A 6,401-nucleotide genomic window follows, 5' to 3' on the forward strand; every position below is an offset into this window, starting at 1 on the left:
TCCTTATTCCATCCACCATGATGGAATACACCGGAGGGGCTGATCTTGCCGATGAGCCCCCCACCCCTTTTGGATTACCAACTTCTTACTGCCACCGTCAGAGACCAACAAGCAACTCCGCCACCCTCTGTAAACACCCCTTATTTGCTGTTATGACGACCGTCTTCCACCTGGAATACAAAAAGAAAAATCACAACAAACACCCAACATAAATTGTATACACTTCTGATTTTATATATATCTATATATAGGGAGGGAGGGTGGGAAAACTGCCTCCTCCTGTGTCTTCTTTCTCTCCACTGCCCCTTCCTGGCTCCACCTCTCCCCTTAAGTAATGCCACTCCCCCTTTTACAAGTTCCTATCTTCCACCACCCTTCCTAGACACTCCCATTCCCTATTTCTAATTAACCCCTCTTGTGTCTCCTTCTCCACACTGTCATGCCCGGCCCTCCTTTATCATTCCTTCCTCATTTTCACTCCGGGCCTCCCTTGACCAGTGTAGTCAAAATGACCCCCATGAATTAACTGTTATGCACCTAAACTCCAACCCACTTTAATATCCATTTATAATAATTGAGTCCACACCTTGTTTTGGAGTATAAATGGCCATAACAGCTTTTATTAGACAAACCAACCAGATAACTCCACTATCAAATCAACATAAAACCCATACCATAACATTTTACCCCAGTCCGTTGGTCTCTGACGGCGACTCACCTTGTTTACCAAATATGTATACCAAAAATATATATACCACCACGCACTGCGGGTACCATTTTGAAAACCGTTAGGCCTCCCGCTGTAGCCGCTCGGAGACACCCCCTTTCCCGCAGTGCCACCATCTCCTTATTCCATCCACCATGATGGAATACACCGGAGGGGCTGATCTTGCCGATGAGCCCCCCACCCCTTTTGGATTACCAACTTCTTACTGCCACCGTCAGAGACCAACAAGCAACTCCGCCACAGCCTGAAAGAGTGACCAACTTACTCTTGAAGGCACCTCCACACCCACAGGGCCCTTTGAATCCCTTCCTGCAAGCCCAGACTAGAGGTCAATCCCCCATCTGAAAGATGAACTCCATCCTTTATCCAATAGAGCCCAACATTGGTCTCTAATTCTAGATGCCCAATGACTAAACCTCCATTATTAACCACAACCTCCCCACCATTTTGTTTATGCATATGCGTGTTTTCTGAATGCTAGTCACTAATCTAGCCCGTCTCCAAACTGTCCGGGCAAATATGTCCGACCATAGCCGCAGAGTACCCGGAAAATCAGCCTTTAACTGCAGAAAATCAGCCTTGATGTCTGTGATCAGCTCCCTGACCGGACGTACCCCCCAAACCACTAACCCCTGCATGGATTACCAAAACATCGGGAGGTCTGTCCAAATTTCATATCATACCACTTCCCGAACTACTCTCTCCCACCTCATACCAGGCGTACTCAACCACCGCAAATAAGCTTCTTTCCGCGAAATGCCCAATCCCAGCACACATAGAAATGACCGAGGATCCAAATGAGGCGTGTGGAACCTCCATCTGAAAATGAGGCGTGTGGAACCTCCATCTGAAATGAGACGACAAAACATCCAAGGTAGCAATACTCCAGCATATCCCCACATACTGACAACCTCATTTAAAACACCCCGTAAATCCGGTTTACCTCCCCCTGTTCTCTTTCTTTAAAATTGTATTTTATTTATTTATTTATTTTTTTTTTTTTAAATGCGGAATCTCCTTGATTCCCACCTCCCGTTCCTCCACACCGCCGCCTCATCCTACCCACACCTGGCAGCTTCAGTAGCCGCCCCTATGCGGAAGGAGTGTGAAGCGTATTGTTCCCCCTCCAAGCCTGCCCTGAAAAGGCATTTGCTGAACACCGACATAAATTGGAATTTTTGATAAATAGGACCCATCTTTATGCCTTAGTCATAAAATGCCAGCGAAGATACCGCAGTAAAACAGTAAGACCTCATAGCTTGAGATACATACTGAACACAACATCCCACATATGGCCCTCAGACTGGCAAACGTGACAGGCCGTCTCATAACCAATTTCATGTGACCCCTCCGGAAAACCCCCCCCCTTTTTTTTTTTTTTTTTTTTAAGCCTGTTTCACCCAAACTCTTTTGTTGCGTCCTCCTCCCCCATCAGTTGTAAAATCATGACAGGCCTGCCATCTTCCGCTCAATGGCAGAGACCAATCCCCCACGTTCCATGTTCCTAGACACAAAATACAAAACCCACAACCTTACCTCCGCCCTGTCCTTACCAATCCTGGCCTCCTGTACCATTAACAACCACTCCTTCCATACCTTAGTATAATGCGCCCGCGTGGCTACACTCACTGACTGCCGAATCCATCCCGCGGCGACTCCAATGCCAGCTCCCACATCCAATCTGTGTAAGGGACTCCCTCCTGCTCTGCGCCCGGGGTCAACTCTCTGAATCTGTCCCACTGAAAGCGAGACCGTGCATCAGCCAGTGTATTATACACTCCAGGTATGTGACCAGCATACAAGAAAATGTGCAATCCCAAGCACCTCAACACCAACCTACGCAATAGCCTTAGTACAGGTGGTGATGACGCCGACATGCGGTTGATCACCTGGACCACTCCCCTGTTGGCACAATTCAGTCCCGATTTCATATTCCTACAAGCCTCACCCCCAAAGTTCCAACGCCGGTACTACTGGAAAGAGTTCCAGTAACACCAGGTTACGCGAACCCTGCCTCCACCCATACTTGCGGCCAAGGACCCGCACTCCACTGCCCTTGAAAAAAACGCCCCCATAACCCTTAGCCCCTACCGCGTCTGTAGTTAAATCCATGTCACCGGGCCCGACATCCACAACGATCTGCCGTTGTACGACTCCAGAAACTCATACCATACCTTCAAGTCCTCCCGGTTTCCCTATTAAGCCTGACCAAATATGTAGGTGCCTTGACCCCTACCGTTGCTGCCGACAGCCGTCGACAGAACACCCTCCCCATTGGGATTATCCTACAAGCGAAAGTCAACTTACCTAGTAACCACTGCAAAGCCCTCAACTGGACTTACCACAGTCTGTGGATCCCTCAAATTACTTTGTATAAGTTCTCCAACTTACCTCTGGGCAGGCGACATTCCACTGTTTCCACATCTACCACTATCCCCCCAACAAACTGAGTTCCGTCGTCGGGGCTTCTGTTTATCCTCTGCTAAAGGCACTCCAAAAACCTGCCCGCGAAGTGCTGCAACGTGGCTAGCAGAATCGCACACACGTCGGAGGCAGTAATGTATGACCGAATCTAGGCCCGACACATCCCTAACCACCCACTCCCGAAATGAGCTAAATGCTTCAAACATGGCACCATAAATGAAGCAACCCATAGGTAAGCATTTGTCTACATAAAACTGTTCTTGCCAATAACAACCCAACGGCCGGAAACTATCCGGATGCCCCGGAAGCAAGCGGAAGGCGGATTCTATGTCCGACTTGCCATCAATGGCTCTTTTGCTATACTTCCTCACCCATCATACTGCCACGTTGAATGACGTGTAAGACCCAGTGCATGCTTCCGGATCGATAAAATCATTCACCAAACTCCCTTAGGAAATGACCAATGATGAATAAGTCGGAACTTGTTCGGTTCCTTCTTAGGCCCCACCCCCCAAGGTGAAACAACTAAATCCTGTATAGGTATTATCCACAAACGGCCCCCCATCCGACCCAAAGCCACTTCCTTCGCCAATTTTTTCCCCCCCACTAACCTTCTAATTTCTTGTCAGTGGTGGAACCACTGCCCATGAACATGGTATACGAAAACCTTCCCCAAACCCCGTGACCAATAGCCTCATCGCTACCTAGTCCGGATACCTACTTAGAAAAGGCTTCTTCCTTTTCACCTTTCCGGCGTCGTCCCTTTCATGTGCAGGCTCGCTGTGACGCCTCCCTTTTTTTTTTTTTTTTTTTTTTTTTTTTTTGAAGCACTCGTGCTTAAACTTACAGGACCCCCCAAATTTACAATTTGTAAATGTCCGCGGAATCAGCCTGTACCTCTTTTTTCTTCATCCCCCCTTCTTGGAATTATCCGGTTTTACCCTATCACCGGTTAAATTTTTCCAGCGGCAATAGGGAAAAATATCTCCACATATTCACCCTTGACAATATTATCCCGAACCTCCTGCTTTAAGTGTGTTCCCAGTGGACCCTCAAAGCACCCATATACCTCGCCCTTCGCCGCATCCGCAATACTCACCACCTCCACTCTGGCCGTTGTTGCCGCCCCCTCTGTAGCCCCCCTTTTTTCCTTGACCCGCTCCTTCTGCTGCCGCCCCCGAGGGGTCCGGCACCCTCTGCACCCTTACCCTAGTCGCCATAGCACCTCTTTCCCCCCCGGTTACCGTTCCCTTCCAAGGGCCACCTGCGGCAGCTGTTCCTGTCCCAGTTCAAATCTACCCACCAAATTCTGCAATCCTTTCGATAAATCCTTCAATTGCGCCCCTGATCCAGAACTGGCCGGCCTTGGAGCCGCCAATTGCTGATCAGGCGCCCCCCCCCCTTTATCCCCACTGTACCCGCTGTTACGACCCCTAATAAGTCATGTAATGCCTTAATCACAGATAAATCATTGCTGGACTCACCGGGCTGTCTGGGAGCACGCCCCCACCGCCTCCGATTGGTCTCTCCTGCTGGCACTTGTTGTTCTTCGCTGTCGGACACCTCACCTTCCGAGCGATCGTCCTGCTCCCTGACAGTTGGCGTTGTCAGCCCCCCGGGTGAAGAGGCCCCGGAAGCCGTGAAGATCTGATCATATAAGGGCCGACTCTCTCCTGCCGCTATACTTCTTCCTGAACCGCCACTGGGAGTCGCCCTGGCTGCACCGATCGGCCTGCTTGTGACCACCACCGCCATCCTTCTGTCCATGTGCCAGTCTGTTGGCTAAGCCCCGCCCACCCACAGCCTTGCTGACCACTCTAATCCCCCTCCGGTAGCCACTGTGTCCTCACTACTTCCCCCCTTAGCCCCCCTGCCTGTTCTGCCACCCCCCATGTGTTAAACCCTCACTCTGAGGCCTGTGAAACTCTGGCGGTGAAGCGGCGCCATAACGGCCCGTGGCCCCGCCCCCCGGAGTAGGCCTGCGGCGTGCAGACCGCCCGGGCCCTGAGTTATCCTGTCGCTGTGTCCGCTTCACTGGGGGCGCTGATCGGTCCCCCCGAGGGCTCCCTGTCTGCCGAGCAGGCCGCGATGGCGGCCCTGGTGAAAAACACGCCGGAGGCCGCGACCTCCGCACGTGATGGGTCTCTTCCACTGTCCACGATCCCTCCTCATCCAATATCAGTGCCCCGACTTGCCTCTTCAGCCAGTCCACTCCTCTCGTCGCCGTCGCAGCCCTCAGCCTCGCCAGGATGGTGTCCTGTCCTCCATGCTGATGCTGGAGGAGCAGTGAATAAAACTGCCTCCTCCTGTGTCTTCTTTCTCTCCACTGCCCCTTCCTGGCTCCACCTCTCCCCTTAAGTAATGCCACTCCCCCTTTTACAAGTTCCTATCTTCCACCACCCTTCCTAGACACTCCCATTCCCTATTTCTAATTAACCCCTCTTGTGTCTCCTTCTCCACACTGTCATGCCCGGCCCTCCTTTATCATTCCTTCCTCATTTTCACTCCGGGCCTCCCTTACCAGTGATGTGACCTGATTAATATTGAAAGGGGGAGAAAAATCATCATGGCTCTCTGGGATGCAGGGCAAAGCCAGCTCTGTGCAGATTTGAATTAAAGGCTGGACATCCCCAGACAGCATGCCCAGATCAACCTAGGAGTGAGTAAAACGAATGATCTTTAGCAGCTGATCACTGGTCCACTCCTTCAGTGTCTGGCGGAGATATTCACTACTCTCTGATGCCAGCAGAGCATAATAATGAATCACATCAGAATTCATTGCAGCAAGCAACCTGAACCAAGATGGTTCCTCTGTGTAGCCACTTCTGGTCAGGGATGGCCTTGGTATACTGTCATGTACCAGGTATGACCAGAACTGCGTGGTTAGCTACAGAGGAACACCAAACACATGTAAGTGAAAATATAATGATTTATTAACCACTTCGATACCGGGCCAATTCTGACATTTCTCTCCTACATGTAAAAATCATCATTTTTTTGCTAGAAAATTACATAGAACCCCCAAACATTATATATGTTTTTTTAGCAAAGACCCTAGAGAATACAATGGCGGTTGTTGCAACTTTTTATCTCACACAGTATTTGCGCAGGAATTTTTCGAACGCGTTTTTTTGGGGAAAAAAACTGTTTTGTGTTTAAAAAAAACAAAACAGTAAAGATAGCCCAATGTTTTTGCATTTTGTGAAAGATGAAGTTACGCCGAGTAAATCGATACCTAACATGTCACGCT

General features: G+C 49.9%; 1 long non-coding RNA gene across 1 annotated transcript; it reads right to left on the reverse strand.

Moving 5' to 3' along the window:
• Positions 1-250: 250 nt before the first annotated feature.
• Positions 251-5,644, reverse strand: LOC141113524 (uncharacterized). The gene is made up of 2 exons (XR_012236781.1): positions 5,347-5,644; positions 251-1,574 (listed from the first exon to the last, which is right to left on the reverse strand). It is a non-coding gene; the product is annotated as an uncharacterized lncRNA (long non-coding RNA).
• Between the last annotated feature and the right edge of the window lie 757 nt (positions 5,645-6,401).

This window comes from Aquarana catesbeiana, linkage group LG12 (assembly GCF_042186555.1).
Source record: "Aquarana catesbeiana isolate 2022-GZ linkage group LG12, ASM4218655v1, whole genome shotgun sequence".
NCBI classification, from domain to species: Eukaryota; Metazoa; Chordata; class Amphibia; order Anura; family Ranidae; genus Aquarana; species Aquarana catesbeiana.